This window comes from Dermacentor albipictus, unplaced genomic scaffold (assembly GCF_038994185.2).
Source record: "Dermacentor albipictus isolate Rhodes 1998 colony unplaced genomic scaffold, USDA_Dalb.pri_finalv2 scaffold_24, whole genome shotgun sequence".
In the NCBI taxonomy this organism is placed as follows: Eukaryota; Metazoa; Arthropoda; class Arachnida; order Ixodida; family Ixodidae; genus Dermacentor; species Dermacentor albipictus.
In genome coordinates this window covers 1141017-1158733 of record NW_027225578.1, presented here as the reverse complement: position 1 = coordinate 1158733, position 17717 = coordinate 1141017, and positions in this window count along the sequence as shown.

Sequence of the window (17717 nt, the reverse complement as noted above, 5' to 3'; positions counted from 1 at the left end):
TAACTGCAGGCTAAATAAAGTTTGCTCCAATCCATTCGCAAACATTCATAAAGAAAGCACCACAAGCCTTGCATATACTTTCACTTGATTTCTGACCCTCTACCTGGGGGGGGGGGGGGGTTGTATTTCTATATCTTCAATACGTCCCATACTACTAGTGATTGCCGCTTCGACTTCTTTCTGGCTGCAGCTATGCGGTCCAACAGGCATACTTTACTAAAAAAGTTGGGCCGAGCAGACTGTGTCAGTTCGTAAAACAGATTCGCCATGTATATTCCTCAAGCAACAAGCACCAGTAAATTTCTCAAGTGAGTTGAACGTGTAGCATGGAAAAGGGAAGATATATTGGTACATTCCTATTTGTATTCTGTAAATAGCTTTAAGCCTTCATTAACTTTACTTCAAATTTCTGCCGCTTAAAATAAACACGTGAAGAACTGCCTAATGTTGACAAACAGTCAAAGAAGCAAGTGGTGCTTGTAGGATGTAAACTCCAGTATTAGTTAAGTCCCCGTGTTAATGTCGAGCGTTTCTGTGAAGAAATGCAAAAGTTCGATATTATACCATGAACTACTCGTCGTGAGCAAACCTGTTTTAGCGGATTAAAATCAACGTAACTGTTGTCGAAGTCATATATAACCAGCATTTGTGACATACCTGTTGCACCGCGGCAGATATGGTATCATATCTGGATTCCTGTATGCTATGTTTTTGCGACTGTCCATCCGCGCATGAAAAACCCGCAATGGGCTGGTCTGCGCTCCTTCGGCTGGCACTGTAGCGTTGCCTTTGAGAGCTGCATTGTTGTCTAAGAAATGAGCTCTTTCAATAAATGTTCGCAAAGGAAGACGTCATAAAAATATATTTGAGACGACCACCATAAGTATACAAGCAGAGAGAACGAGGGCGAACAAATGAAAACACTGAAGAAAGCGCCCGGACAACGCCCGAACTGTAGCAGACGACAGGCGCGAGTCCGTGCCCTGACGTCATGCGAGCGAAGCTCGCAGCGCCCCTGTAGTTCGTTCTCGGGGCTAATACAGCGGCACTCCGACCAAGTGCACCCGCACTAGCTAACGAGTGTGACTGGTCTGGCCAGTATAATGTTACACAGGGTTGAAAGAAAGGAGACAAGGACACCGCTGTAACGAGTGGGCCTTGTGAGAGCGTGTAATCGAAGCGCGTACCACTAAATGTGCGAGGGCGTGTAAGTGACGTAGTAAGTACACAATTTCAAGATTTCTAATAAATATATTGATTGATAGTTTAAAGAATATAGATTGAGCCTTGGCCTAAATTGCGCATGGTTATAGTTTCCCCGATGTTCCGATGCACAAAGAAAATCGATCCCGAATGCACAGCAAGACGGGACATGTGTTTATAGATCCAGTGCACGGAGGGCAAATCTAGGCCGGTTCAATGTGGCGATTCCTTTCTCTCGATTCTATTCCTTTCTAACACAGTAAACTGGGCGGAGCGCCGTCCAGTCTACTGGGGAAGTGCGAAAACTAATATGACTGCAATAGAATTGCTGAATTATAGAGGCGTCATACTCTACGTAGGGTATTTGCTCTGCTTATTTCGAATATTTGTAGACATAATTTTTAGCTCCAGGATGGAAACGGAACCTACGTACGAAATCAGCACGCACTTCCGGACACCCTATTTACTCCAGCTACCTTACATGTAAGATAAACTAAAGCGAAAACAACCGATACCAGAACGTAGTACTTGAGCGGAACTGTGCAGGAGTACAAAGAAAACAGCTAAGGCGTTTGATATATAACGAGAAGACCATTTCTGCGCGAGCCGTTTCTACGTAGTACTACATGATATTGAATATATTAAGCTGTTAGTCAAGTGAAGATTGAACTGCCTTAAGTTTCAAAATAATTCTGCTGTTATGGGTGCAAAAACGACATGGTTATAAGACAAGCCGGGGGGCGGGTTGGATTTCGGATAAATTCAGATCACCTGGGGTTCTTTAACGTGCACTTAAGTTTGCGTGCATGGGCCACTTTGCGTTTCATCTTCACCGAAATGGGGCTGCCGCGGCCGCAAATCCAACTCCTGACCACGTGATTCGTCGTATATTGTCTGACGTGTAAGCAAGAGGGAATGAAGGGGAAACACGGGGAGTGCGTGCGCACCGTCTTTGTATATTTCTTTTACACTCTCATTTTTCACATTTATTTATTTATTTATTTATTTATTTATTTATTTATTTATTTGTACTAGTCATTAAGATGTAGATGTACACGTCCGGTAGGTATCTTGAGTGTACCGTAAATGCACTCAATGGTGAGGGGATCAGCGCTGCCCCTTGACAACCTACCAGTCTGGAAGGTTCCGCGTCCTCTTGTCGACACTTTCATGGCTGACCTCCGTGAGAGATCAACGGAGCAATATCTAGCCCTCGCAATGGAGCTGTTCGAGCAAGTGGTGATTGTTCGGAGGCCTATCGCACCGCTTTGACCGAGGCCCGCGTACTTAGGGTTAAAACGAGGAAACCGCATAGACACGCAGTGCATATGACAGTCCACCGGACAGTCCATTATTGAGCAAAATTTCAAACTGCGCGAAGAACACTGGACATCAGCAAAAACATAGACGCACACACAAAGCGCAGTGTGTGCTTTGTGTGTGCGTTTGTGTTTCTGTTCATGTCCTGTCTTCTTCGCGCAGTTGAAAAAAAATTGCTGCATCTATGAGCCAACTAGCCCAACAAATTCTTTACTTAGTGCATCATCTTAGACAGAAGCCTGGCATGTTTCGATGTTTCAGGACCTCAGAAAGCATGGTGCGTTTGTACTGTATCGAAACTGCTTGCTTCTTTCACCACGACGTGTGCTTTAACACTACGTGCTTCTACACGCACGCACACGCACACACGAGGGCACACACACACACACGCACACACATACACACCAACACACACACGCACACACACGCACACGTCCTCTGGCGACCGTATGATAGTAATAAAAGTTAGGATACAGAAGCATGGCGCGATTTTTAAGCACCCTCCACTTGATCGAGAGTGTGCGATTGAAAAGATGAAAAGGAAAAAAAATAAGCGACAGGGCTAGTTAAATTAGCGTTAATACTGCATACCCGCTTCATCGCGCGTCCCTATTTTCGCCAGTTTGTTTATCCTTTTCTTGCTTGCTGCACAGCAGGCCTTTTCCACTCCGTTCAGTTTATGGATCGTTAACTTGTTCGTAGGCCCCTGAAGTTCGCTCCAACTTTGTGTGTATTTTTGCCTGTAGTAGCTCCGTGATTGTCGCCGAGTGCGGGCCTCTGCATGGCAACAGCAGTGAGCACTCACAGGTAGCGAGCCTCGCATAAGCTGATGCCCATGCGAACGTAGAAAATACGTAGCGATGCCTCGAGCTAAGTAGGCCGCTTACCACCAACTGATTTCTTACTTTCATATTTTTTTTCCTTTACGTGAGGTGCAGTAACATTGGTGCTTTTTTTTTAAGGGCTTGTCTCGACGCGCCCCTCGAGACAACCTTACCTCTCACGAGAAGTGTATACTTAGAGCCAACTCGTAGATGGAATGAGATGATTTGATTTAGCCTTCGAGCATTTTCATCTTCGAGGAACCTCACTGGTTTTTTGTTTTTTATGTTTATTCCCAGGATTCGCGCAACGCTGCTTTGCTCACTTCGAGTAATCGCTTCGATTACAGTAGCAAGCGGCGCACTATTCGCAGCTTTGCAATGTAGAGACGTGTACGTTAGCTGGCTCAGTTATTATTTTTTTCTTTAGCGCAGAACCAGACGCGAGACGTTGTTTTAATTGTGATGTCTGAATGAAAAATATGGATATTCATCCAACAGCCAGCTTTTCTTGTTTGCGTGTATAACTTTGGCTCATCAAGTTCATCATAAAAAATAATTTTTACCGAGTGTTCAAACAAGGGAAGTGATCAGAAGAAGAAGGAAAGTTGAAATGATCAAGAGTGGGCAAACAATGGATGTCTCAACGTTCCACCAAGGGGACTAGTTCGCAAACTGTTCATCTTTGAGTCATCGTATATGTCTAAAAGAATTATGGGGTTTTACGTGCAAAAACCACGACGTGATTATGAGGCACGCCATAGTGAGGGACTCCTGAAATTTTGACCACATGAGGTTTTTTAATGTGCACCTAAATCTAAGTACACGGGTGTTTTTCACATTTCGCCCCCATCAAGATGCAGCCGCCGTGGCCGGGATTCGATCCCGCGATCTCATGCTTAGCAGCCCAACACTATAGCCACTAAGCAGCCACGGCGGGTCATCGTATGTTTAATATCACGCTTGTTCATTACCATACAACTATCATACACCAACACTTAAAGATATGCACATGCCGCGTTGCTCGACAGAACCAAAGTAAATTGCAGAGCAACATGAAAAACTCCCGATACAGCTTTCTGTTGCTCAATGCGTGCTACTTAAAAGTCTTTTTCGGAGCGTGAAATAAGCCCGCGAATACACGCAAAGTGCCACGCGCGGCCAGTCGAGGGGCACTATCAAAATGTTTGCGTCTTCCAAAAACTTTTTCAAAGCAGAAAGTGCTCGTTTCTCAAGGCCCGCTGTTCGCCATGGACCAAGTATATTTTTTTTAGTGTGAATGGTCTCCTATCAAAAAGCAACACGTTTGTTTGCAATAACCTTCGTGGTGAATCATATTTTGTGCAGTCAAGGGCGAGAGGAGGCACATCTTCGTATGGATGGCCACAAGAACACTGTGGACTAGAGGCACGTTTTATCCTGTATAAAAAGCATGCCGTAAATGCAGTATCAAGCCACAAGCGGTCCACTAGTGTTCCGAATTTTCTGTTTTCTTTCAGATTTGACGGAATTTATAGGTTTATGCATGGGTCTATAAGGTATAACTTCGATTTCATAGATTGCTGTTCAAAAATGTAGTTTTGCTTAGAAGACAGGATATCTGTCTAAAGAGCAGACGGATTTCATTGCTAGAAAGAGGAGGATTAATTGCGTCTGTCTTACTGTGCACCCTATTTGCAGCTGTGTCCGCTCCTGTGTTACCAGGGATATTACAGTATCAGGGTATTCATTGAGATGCAATTACTTGATTTATTGCGCATGCTTTTATGTGTTCTTTGAGTGTCTCATACAGTAGGAAAGTGTTCAACGGATTTTTCTTATTGCTTTGTAGTAATGCGAGAGCGGCTTCTGAATTGCTAAAAATAACCCATTTTTGCCTTACACTCCATTACATTGCGCATTTAATACTTCCATTATGTTGTGCATTCGTCCAAGCCCAGTTGGAACAGCCCAGAAGAGTTTTGAGACCTGTGCCAGGCTTTCTTCGCTTTATACCGAACCATCGCTCGGTTTGTCAGAGAAACAATGACCCTGAAAAATTTTGGTGGACGCTTAAGCTTCGCCTTTAAGGGTGGAACACGATAGCATTCAAAGATCCCTGACTGCTTCTCACGCTTTCCGGCAAGTGCAGCGTATGTAACCATAATGTTTACCAGGAAACGCTCGCGACGAACGTAAGCTTGAAGACTGGTAGCAACACGGTAGAAACACGGCCTCTTGCGTAGGCCGCAATGCAGTGGAGGCGAGCGCCATCTGGAAGTGTTTCTAGGAAACAGGAGCGCCGTTCAGTGGGCTCCGAGATATTTGCGCGCCGGCTCGCGTAAATGGCGGACGCCTTGGCCGGTTTATGAATGGTAGAAACGCTGGAAAAAGAGTTTGAGTTTTCGCGTAACAGAATTATGTTTTTTCGTATATTCAAATTACAATCGGACGTTATCACCTCTGTAGTTTGTGTAAGTCCCTTTTGCTACAATCTTTCTACGTCATTTAGCTTGAGAAATTCAATTAATTCAGTAACTTTTTTGCGCCACATGAAGGGCCTGGGTATGAGTGGTTCGAAAATCGTTTTGCCGATACAAAGTCTGACGCTAGACGCCGACGCGGGATGCCGACGCCGCATTTTCTGCGAGACGGGGCCCTTAACGCTACCGCGTAATAAAGTAAAAGCTTCCTTGTAGAACGAAAAAGGAAGGACCCCACGGTGAGCTATTGACCAGTTTTTTGATACCTCATCCTGCTTGGTTATGTTACAACTAAAAATATCCCAGAGTCGATATTTCTTAACGTACTGGCTGAAATTAATCTGCGCTACCTGACAAGAAGGCAATCACTCACGTTCTACAGTACTAACATTCTCGCATTATAGGCCACCTCACAACCTGTTTCATTTAATATTCATAGTTTGTACACTTCGTGTCCGGGTTAGCCATTTAATTAAGCGCCTTCAAATACCTGCGCTGCGCCACATCGTATTTTTATCCATGATGCACGATGACGCAAAATTTTAGCTGTAACTAAATTGCTTCAAGAGCTAGCGCAATATTAACCCTCGGCGCTGAGTTCGTGTCACACTGAATTTCTTGGCTCCAATTCTGACGAGAGTAGCAAGTAGCTGAAATTGAAAAGCTGTTTTATCCATTGATATGGGCTTTAAACTCAACGCCCCAAAGTGACATCTTGGATACATGATAGACATTATGCAGGCCTCACTAAAAGTGAACCAACGTAGCACGTCCGCACTTGTACAGCAATAACTAGAGTGACGCTGACTACGCATGAGAAATACCTATACGACAGTGTGGCAAACAAAAATCGTAATAAAAAAAACGAATGCGAGTGATGTTTCTTATACAGTAGACTTATGTAATAACGATATCGCATTATTCAAAGTCTGTTTGCGGTACCGACCTCCACGTATGTATTTTATACTCAATTATTTGAAGTTCCATAGCATCAGACTCCGCTTAGTACGAAGTGTGAGGCGAAAAATCCCCGAGCGTACACGGGGTGAGGAACACACGATGACCGTTTTTGTTTCTTCGTACTGTTAAGAATGGCGAGCTGCAATGCAAGATTGCCACCCAGTTACGACCGGGGAACAAGACACGCATCCCCCACTCTCCGTCGCTTCAGCTAGGATGCGTTCGATGAAGCGGGCTTTGTGCTGACACCGCCGCCATCCTCCAGCCCCATCGCCGTTGTGACGGCACGAGTTCGGTGGGCGAACTATTGTGCCCGAGCTCTCCAGTGCGGACCTGATCTGCTACGCGTGAACGAGCTGCCGCGGGAAAGCCGTTTTTTGTTGCTTCCCACGCGCCTTCCGGGACGCAGGACAACGAGCTACCCACCATGGCTCCGAGCTTCCCGGAACGGCGCCCCTCTGACGTCGGCGCCGGACATCGGAATGTGTGTGCCTATGTGTGCGTAAACTCTTCTGCGGGGCGGCGGCAAGTTGACAATGAGTAAACGAACGTTCGCGTCACCTTTTATCGCGGGAGGACCGAGTGTTTAAAAACTGCTGTGGTGCGAATGCTGGACACACTTCTCTTGAGCAGTCATGTTGGAATGACACTCTCTCTTAAGCAGTCATGTTAGACTGATTTAAATATTGTAAATAAATCCATATTCCTCGTTCTCGATTAGAAGCAGTTCTTCCCTTCATCAACGTCCTCAGTATGGATAAGTTGGACGACGGCATGGGCCAGCTACCTTCGAATTCATGCCGGACTCCAATCTTGACAACAGATCACGAGCGATGGGATTGAGCCACCAATCCTGACAGTACCAATTTCCTGAAGCAAATAACGCTATGAAAGCGTCTCCGCGACGTGTTGGCAGCTCCTCGGAGCTGACTGTATCACGTGGTAATAATAACCAACAGTTGAGGCAGCTGTTTTTCGGTTTCAGCAGAATTTAGCCACTCTACAATGGCGGTACTATCGTGTGCAGCTTTGTTTCAGTTTTCATTTAGCGAGCTCCTGCGCGATTGGAGTTTACCATGCGCAGAAACTGGAAAGCGAACAGGAAATCTCTATTCAGAACGCCTGCTACGCGTAATTACGTGGAAGTGCGACGTGTAATCACTGTGTAGCGCTTTTCTAAGCCTGGAGTAGTCCCAAGTGTACGTTTAAAAGTCTGAATTATTCCGCTGTTTGCAGTTTCGGTGAACCTGCAAATGGAAAATCGCATTGAAGTCCTTGGCACATTGGGGTCGTTAGCGGATTGCTTGCGTTTGAATTTCCACTGAAAGTACATTCCGCATTACTACGACTCCCGAATAGCCTTTCAGCTTTTGACGAAATGCCTCTTTTGATGAACTCGGTGCCTGGTCCCCATGACCTCGTGATTTTTAGGGTCTATTGTATATTGTACACTGTGCATATTCATGTACGCACGAGCACGCAGAAAAAAAAAGAAAAAAGCATGCATGGTCGCACAAACCAGTGATAGAAAAACTGTATTTGTTTAGACAGTTTATATATATATTTCAAGAACGGGATAATATGGGACTGATAGATTTCATTTTTATTGTCCATGTTTTACTGGCTTTGCGGCGCTTGTTTACGACTATTATAACTAATAAATATCGGAAAGAAATCATGCTATTATTGCGTAAGCATTGTTTGGCGAGTACACCGGAGAAACCGTGTCTGTCCCGTAACGTCTCGTAACTGGGAAATAAGTGCGTAATTGGTCCATGTTAAGATAATTATTCATTATAATAATGTAACCGTAGATGACTGATAGCTTCAGAATCGACAAAACAAAAGTGGTAACGTCGCCGTCGCCTCGACTTAGCCCTTTGATGCAATAAAAAAGTATAAAATTATATGAACTGATTGGTAGATATGGTTGGGCAAAAAAAGAAACGCGATGTTGTAGCGGTTAGGCTCACTTTATACTATCGCAGTGAAGGAGTCGAATGTGCCGAGACGAGTTCTTGCAATTGCACAAGAAAAAAAAATATCGTAAGCTTGGTGATACAGAGAAGCCGCGTTGGAAGGTTGAACGACAACGGGGAATACCGTAGTCGACAGAAGAAACAACGAGAACAGCGACAGGAACTTGGAGATAATCAACAGCACGAAGAGGAAAGTAGGTGTTTAGAAGCGGCTCGGATATTACGTTATAGGGCGACGCTCGATCAAAAAATGGTACAGACATTCTGAGAATTGTATGAGCATTCTTTGTGTCCGGAGAAAGCGATGGGTAGATATATATAAGCTAGCAACATAAGCAAGCAAAAGCGAAGTAACAGCCCAGCCAACGAATGCTTACGCATTAGCACACAATTCTCAGAATTTTTGTAGCATTTATATTTATGCGCGAGACATTCGGCTCTCTTGAATCACGAAGTTGATTTCTCAGGCCATTTGGTTGCAATAACAAACTAAAGATATGTAAATAAATGTTTAAGGTGTAGTATGCATCAAGTCATCATAACACTAAATCTTAAGCGCGTTGTCACAGATGCTACTGAGATGCAGCCTTTTAGATGTCGCAATATGTTATGTCCTAATCTTGCCACCATTTTCTCAAGATTGTGCAAAGCTGTGCACACTGAAGAAAACATTACCTCTTTAAAAAAGATCTGTTTCTCTTCTATCTTAAGTAAAAAAGGATGTGACGGTATCAGTCGTTAGTTTTTTGCTCTTTCCTACTTCCCCGGAATCCATCCACATCATCTGGTCACTGGCCTTCGACGCGGCACTGCACGTCGTCCCAGTTCTGAGGTGCAACACATATAGGAAAGACCTGCCACAACGTTATTCTGTGCATGAGAAAAAAAAGAAGACAGAATCGAGGAATGTGCACATAACACTAGACAAAGGCACCAGAAAGGGATAAATTTGTCCTCGTTCCCAAATCTGGTCCACACGCGCGTTCGCCAAACAAAACACACACACACACACACACACACACACACACACACACACACACACACACACACACACACACACACACACACACACACACACACACACACACACACACACACACACACACACACACACACACACACACACACACACGCGTCGCGTATGACACGCGCCATAATACTCGCCGTGTCCGCGGCGTGCACTAATGGCCTGCGAACGGAGAGTAGGAGCCCGTGAGCACCATTTCTTTTCCAGCTGTCACCTGCCCTTGCAGCGACCGAAGGCACTCGCGCAGCGAGAGACGACGCGCCTCTGTGCGAGATGCTGCGTTTCGTCGTCATCCCTCCCTTCTTACTCAAGTGTGTGTTTTTTTTTCTTCGCCGTCATTCCAAGCCTCAGCGAGAGTCCAGTTCTCCGTGCCTTATCGCCTGCCGCCGCTCTGTGTTGTCCTGCCCCCGTTTTTGTTTCGGTGGACTTTCTGGCCTCGATGGTGTTCATGCATATATATATATATATATATATATATATATATATATATATATATATATATATATATATATATATATATATATATATATATATATATATTTATATATATATATTCATTCCATTACTGGTTGCTTTTATTTCTTTAATTTACTGCTTTGCTGCAGCTCGCAGCCAGTTCAGTGCGAGACCGTTTCGTGAAACTCTCTTCCCTGCCCCTACCCATTTTTCCCTTTTTTATTTTCGCTCAGAGCAACGTGTATACGACAAAATTAGCGAGAACCACTTTCCCTATAAAAAAAAAAAGAACACAAGTCATTATCACTTACCTTTCCAGTCCGATCGAGTACGCAGGAAGGCAAAAAGAAAAAGGAACTGACTACATTATTCAATTGATCCAGGTACCCAGGTCGTCCCTTCCTCTGTTCTTCATCAGGGTGAATGACAAAAGAACATAAAAAAGAAAGAAAAACATAACGACTCACACCGGAGCACTTCAGAGGTAAGACACCTGGAGCACTTTCCTCGGAAGGCTTTTAAGACGTCAACGATATCCGGGCTCCGGCATTGGGTGCGATGGTTCCTATCTAGCTTTATTTTTCGAGCCATTCGCGGGGCCTCGCCCCGCCTCATTGTATACGTGGCCCAGCGAGCGGAGCTCGCTTCACAGCGTGGCTTTCAGCGGCATTTTAGTGCGCGAACATGTACTCCATAATAGTTGACTCTTTGTGTTACTCCGTGTACACAATTCACCGGAAAGCACTACTGGCGTCGACACGCTTAAGCTGCTTGCCAGTGCAGGTCCATAACGAAGGAACCCCAGCTCCTACGTTCTGCTTCAGTTGCCCAAGTCATGTACTATGTGTGATATATCGCTTCATAATATACTGAAATTGCATTCATCCATTTTGTGCTCGTGTATACTGTACTCTCAAAACGTAACAAATATTGTGAAAATTTGTGTGCCCCGCAGGCTCAGAAACACGTACAACTTTCCGATTCGCCGCCGTTGCTATCAAGAGTGTGAGCAGGCCGCCTGTCAAGCATTTTGCAACAGTAACGCCTTCTTGCTCTATAAACGCTAACGAATCGCATGAGGTGCAGAACTAGAAGCACCGGAAGACAAGTCACGGTTTTTATACGGTTTGATGCTTGTGTTATACACCCGTAAATACGAGTCAAATAGCCCTTTATTATGGTAGTGAGCTTTTTTCTGGGTTAAAATGCTCGGGGAAACGAGTTGCATCGTTTCAATTCGCGGCGGACCTTGTGAATGCCGATGACTGCTTTTGTTTGCTTTTCCGCTTAGCTCGCCTTTGCGCCCCAGAGTAATGTTGATGAGCATAAATGAAATAGTTCGTGAAAAAGTTTTTCAGTTGAAGACAGCTGAAGACAAATTCCCTATGTAACTGTACGTACAAGTACGACAAGGAAACGCGCTGGCATTTTGATTCCATTGGAAGCTTATATAGCAGAGGTAACTAGCGAGGTAAATATAGAAGTCCTCTGTAGGCGAGCATATTCGTACGTCTTGGAACCAAGTGAATGGCTTCAACTGATCAAATTTCGCTGCTACGCACTCGACCGTATAAGTGAGCGAAGCTTCCTCGAGAACCTTGCGAAAGTGCTCTGACCGCCGGATGTAGAATTATGAAGTGGTCTAACGGTGGCGCGACAGCAGGATTTTTTTTTTTTTTTTGATGTCGGAGGAGTTGCTGGACCTTGCAGCGTTCATATCTGCTCAAGCAGACACCACTTTATCTTTTTCGTTTATCTTTCTTTTCTTTTAGTTTTCGCTTCTCCCGCACCTCTCCTCACAATTCTTACCCCAGTGAAACGCCACCTTGTCATTATTTAACCTGGAATGCACGACAAAGCATTAATCAATACACTGTTTAATGTGGCAGAAACACACTATGCACTTGGCTCGTAGCGTCACGGTATTTGCGAGGCCCACGCGAAAGCTAAGTTACGACTGTAGTATATATGTACAATTTCTAATATACATCGGAATGCTCTCCTCGAAATTTTAGGGGTGTAGCCATGAATGTCGAGTGCAGTGTGTATTGTTCACTGGTAAATATCAATCCCATAATAATCCAGACCCTTAGGGGATCTCAACGACTTCAGCTCGTCATGAGTGATCGTCATCTTTTGGCTTATGACGTCACTTTCATAGCCAGGAGACATCAAACAGTCTTTCTAAACTCGAAACATTTCTTTGCCTTGTCGGACCCGACCTCACGCGCGAGGCCGTGCAAGGTCACACAGTTGGTCACCGATGCGCGCTCACTCCAAGCGCCCGCTGGCTGACCGCTAATACTGGGCCCTTCCTTACTCCACGCGCATGCGCGTGCTCTTCTACGTGACCGCTTGGCCGCCGCTGCTAGCTTCGTGCCTGCTTGCTCCACTCACCTGTGTGCATGTGCGCGCCACAAGCAGACGTAGCTCGGTTGCGCTAGCTAAGCCATGTTACGCGTAGGCCTCTACTTGCAGCTACAACAATGGGCCTTCAAAAGTATGGAGCGGAAGAGGAGCGCAATTGTGCAAAGGTTCTGCAGAGACTACAAAAGTATGCGATGCGTACCGACGCGGCGAGGCAGGAGCTTGCCCCGCGGAGGATCAGCAAGAAAAGAAGCGGCGTGCAGCCGAAATACAGTGGGACGCCAAGCGAATGGCCGCCACTAGCAGGACAAGCACTATCCGGACGCAGACGCGTACTTTCAAAAGCCCTTTGTCAAAGGCTTATTTGGTGCGGCGTGTGGCATCTGTGACCACCTCTGGTTCCGATCGTGCGTCGTAAAAGTGTTGCAGCCCGCTCATGTGATGGCCTTCGAGCGAGCGTTACACCGGGAGGATTGCGAGTTCCTCGGGCCTTTGCGCCACGTGAAGGCCAGAAATGTTGTGCATTTACTTAGATAATCATCGAGAATGGTTTGTGCCATAATTGCTTTTATTTGGCAAATATATTGGTAGGCAGTCTATCATTTTCGCTTTTATTGCAATAGCAATTATGTGGACGGCCCACGCGCATTTCCGCCACCGTCGTCGCCATCGGCGTCACCGTGATGTTCCACAACGTCCAAGTGCGATAACATCGTGGCCACGCGCTGTTTGCTGCGGTTGCAAGTGAAAGCGTGCAATGATGAGCCCAGGATGCTAACTACATCTCGCTCGAGCAAGAGAGGAAGGCGAGGAGGAAGCGCGCCGTCTTCCATCGCGCGCTCTGACAACTGCTACGTACGGCGCGGCCGCGCGGGCCCTACCTTGCAAGCGATATTCGATGGGTACATATTCTAGGGGCGCGATGTCCTCATGTTTGCTGTGTTCGGGCCACTAAGTTCGTGTTGAAGCGCGAGGCTGCATGAAGGTCAATCCGCTCACTGCTGATGCGGCTCTTCCTCACACCAGCGTGAGATGTGCGTAAGGAAGATGTGCTCCAGTGAGATGTGGACGATGTGAGGAACATGGGATCAAGTGAGATGTGCTCATGTTTGCCTGTGCGCGCGTGCGTGACACCATGCTTATTAATTTAGTTAGTAAGCGAACGTTTACAAATTTATACGGCCGATAAAACTACTATCCTTGCTATGTATAGCTACCTAATAATTTGCTGTCGCAATCTGTGCTGCGCTTATCGGCCGAAACTGCGACTTTCTATTTCAATAAATATTTCCACAGTACTCATATTTGTAGCCACATTTCTGTATGTTAAGCATACTATTTATACATATAAAGGGAAAAAACTGCCATTATTATGCAGTTCTTTAGAAAAACAATATTATTAAGGCGCCAGTGGAGGGCAGAAGAGCAGGAGAACCGAGGGCTGGGCGACTTGGTGCATCATTGGAAACTTGTAGCAAGCCGCCACGGTAGCTCAGTGGGTAGGAATTGCACTGCTGAGCGCGATGTCGCGGGTTCGATATGTGCCGCGGCGGCCGCAGTCCGATGGGGCGGAAGTCAGAAACGCTCGTGGACCTTGCATTGGGTATACGCTAAATAATTCTAGGTAGTGAAAATTAATCGGAAATACCACGCTACGGCGTGCCCAATGATCAGATATTGGTTTTGGCACGTAAAGTTCCATAATTTAATGTAACTATTCAAACTTGTGGCAGCGCGCAAATGAACAATGACGGTGGATGACAACGCAGGCGCTGTAAAGCCAATGGAGAAGCCGGCAATGGTACTTCTTCTGAATAGCCTGTGGCAAAATACCTCGTAAGAACATTAGGTTTAAACATGTTCGTTCTTACAGTTTCTTGGTTCGAAGCTTCGCGTAATACGATATTTAGGCAGGAAGGCATTTGTAGTCAGCGACCGAATCAATGTGAAAGCACTCATTGAAATCAGAATTATCACAATATTCTGTCCAAGGTCTCCGAGTGATTCTAGTTTCATCGTAGAAAGCACTCATATTTGTCGGGAAAAAGAAATCGCACTTCTTTTTCCGTTGATGAACCAAAGCCTTCCTATTTCCTATCGGTAGATGAAATCCTTCCTACTTCATCTACCGGTGATTGCAAATAAGCTTCCCCTTGCTTAGCTTGTGGTGGCTGTTCAAAAATCGCGGCTTCGTGCAACGGAAGGTTAAAAATGCTGCTAAAACTGCTAAGCGAAGATGAGTTGGCATAGCCTAAACGTGCCGGAAGTGCTCGAAAACATTATACTGCCAAGCAAAAGTGCTTATTATACGCAGATAAATTCATGCTCCCTGGCAGCTCCAAGTAGGCAATGTCCGAGTGAGTGGTACGATGGCATTCTTTATTTCTTTCCGAACGGGGAAATGTCCGGCTATTGCGAAAAAAATGCGCTTCTGTTCTGCATATTAATACGCCTTTAATGCGTACAGGTCATTTTGACGTGGTGAGCTTCCGTAGTTTTATGGCGTCGCCTGACAGGCAAGAGAAGTGGGGCTCCACTCGAGAACTTTTGGCTAATAGCCGATGATTAATGGCAAGAAAGTGTCGAATCGGAAGTAATTATTTTTCTTTTGTTCGGTCTAATCATGCACACTCAGTGTGCACACGTCATTTGGTGGTTTTTGTGGCATCGCGTGACAGACATATGAAGCGGAGATGGCCCGAAAATGTTTTGACCAATAATGGAGGGCTGATTGTAGAAATGGAATAGAAACAGGTTGGAATAGCTTTACGTTTTAGCGCCCCTCACGCGAACTACAACCTAGGCAAGAACTACAGCTGCAAACCGATTTACACCCTTATTGGTGCTTTTGTCTATACTCGCATCATTACACCTTTACGGGTATAAGTGAAAGGTCTATTCGCACTCTTAAATACTCTTAAGAGTGTAAATCGGCTTACAGTGCCACCGGAAGGGTTTACGAAGACGTCACACCACAAAAGTTTTTCGGGTAGCCCGTAAAAAAATATACAATGATCAAGAGATAATGATTCTAACTTTGCAGGTAATTACTTATTATGGGCGCATTTTAGGCAGCCCAAAAATGATTCCTAACTTGCATCGCATGAATGGAAGACATTGAGAAAGACACACACGTAAACGAAGCGCCGGGCTTCACTTATTGCCGTGCATTCGTGCGCTGCATCTTAGCGATCATGAATGAGCTAATACAACAGGATATTCTTGCAAAAAAAGTTATGTGGAGGCGACAGACAGATGGTGACAAAACTTTTGAATATGCTAACTGGCTTTCGCGACCCGCACGAAACAACGACCCGATATTGTTTTCTTTGTGTACATTGAAGAACTATGACATGGGAAAGAGCACGTAATACACACACTCCGCTTTTTATGTCGTGTTTTTGCTCGTGTCTATGCTGTGTGTACGTTTTTTCTCTATTCTCGTCGTTTTGCATATTTAGCTTTCTTCAGCCTCTACAGCAACTGATTTTGCTAGCCTCGTAGACCCGATGCGGTGTCTTCGCGGCGTTACCTCTTCACCAATTCACTCCCACCACCCGAGCCACGAGACTCGCCACATGAAGCATGCCATCCTACCCCAATGTTCGTGTGCAAATGAAATTTAGAAAGTGGTATGTAAATTATTGGTTCTCGGACAGCAGTTGCCGGTATAATGTAACGGCGATGGTATCGATGCGATAGCATCGAATGGCCCAGTGAGCGTAAAAGCCGCCGTCTGTAGCAGCGAAACGGCACCTAAATTTCTATTGGTTGCGACGCCACGACACCAGCGCGCCTCGACGGAGCAGATACGGCTACTCGACGCCGTGGGGCGAGAGGAATTGTCGTCGGCGAGGCAGTCGCGTGACGCGGGCGTATGTGTGCCGCCGCCTCGCTCTCGGAAGTCAGTGCGCGGTCCGTGGGTGCTATAACGTAAAACTATTCCAAACTTTTCTATTCCAATTCTGCAATCAGCCCACCGCGATTGGGCAAAAACTTTTTGGGACCACCCCACTTCACCTGTCTTTCACGCGACGTCACGAAAACCGTGATAGCTCCCCATATGATATGACGTGTACGCATTGATTATGCATAATTTGACCGAACAAAAGAAAAACAGTTATTTCTGCTTCGACGCCTTTTTGCCATTAGCCCTCGGCTGTTGATCAAAAGCTTTCGGGCTGCACCCACTTCACCTGCCTCTCACGCAACGTCACAAAATTGCAAAAACTTACCGCGGCAAAGTAACGCGTACGCGTTAAAGATACATTCATATGCCGAACAAAACTGAAATTTCTTCTGAATAGCCGCAGGCTGCCCCGTTCCGAAAGGAATAAAAGATAGCTGCCGCCGATCGCTCCGACACTGGCCGCCCCTGCTGGAGAGCATGCGTTTATTTGCGTGTAATAAAGCTTTTTGCGTCGCCGTGTAACGTTTTCGAGAACTTTTGGCACGTTTACGACCTCGTCCTGCCGACTGTTCTTTGCTGAGGATCCGTTTTGGCGTCGTTCTTAAGCTTCTGTTGCATGCCGCCGCGACTGTCCACCAGCCACCGCAAGCTAAGTGCGAGAAAGCGGACCAATCCCAGACGCTGGCACCACCCTCTTCCTCCGGTTATCGATATTCAGTGCAGTGGCTCGGCCCCATCGAATCCCTCTCCACTTGAGCATACGCCTGCCTCTTGTGAACCAATTAGATAAGACAAGCCGCTCAGTGCAGGCAATGTTATTCGTTTTTCAAGCAAAATAAAAGTGACCTCCCATAAACGAGGCGAGCATTTCATTGGTTCGTTCAGACAGCCCTGCAGGTGACCGCCCGATGCTTGCGTCGGCGGTTACGTAAATTTGACGTCAGGAAAATGGGATAAAAACATATTGGAATAGTTTTACGCTATACGACCCTCTCTCTCTCACTGCTACTGGGCTCGGCTGGTGCCCGCGCCTGCCGGGCTCAGTGGTCGCTGCTGCATCCTCAGTCTCTCGCCGCGCAGTTCGTCGGTGACATGCGGAATCCTTGATTCCTCAACAATATCGTCCTAATGATTCCGGTCTACAGCCAGCGTGCTTACGTAGAAATTGTACAAAATAATATAACCCACACCAATATAATCGCAAAACCGATA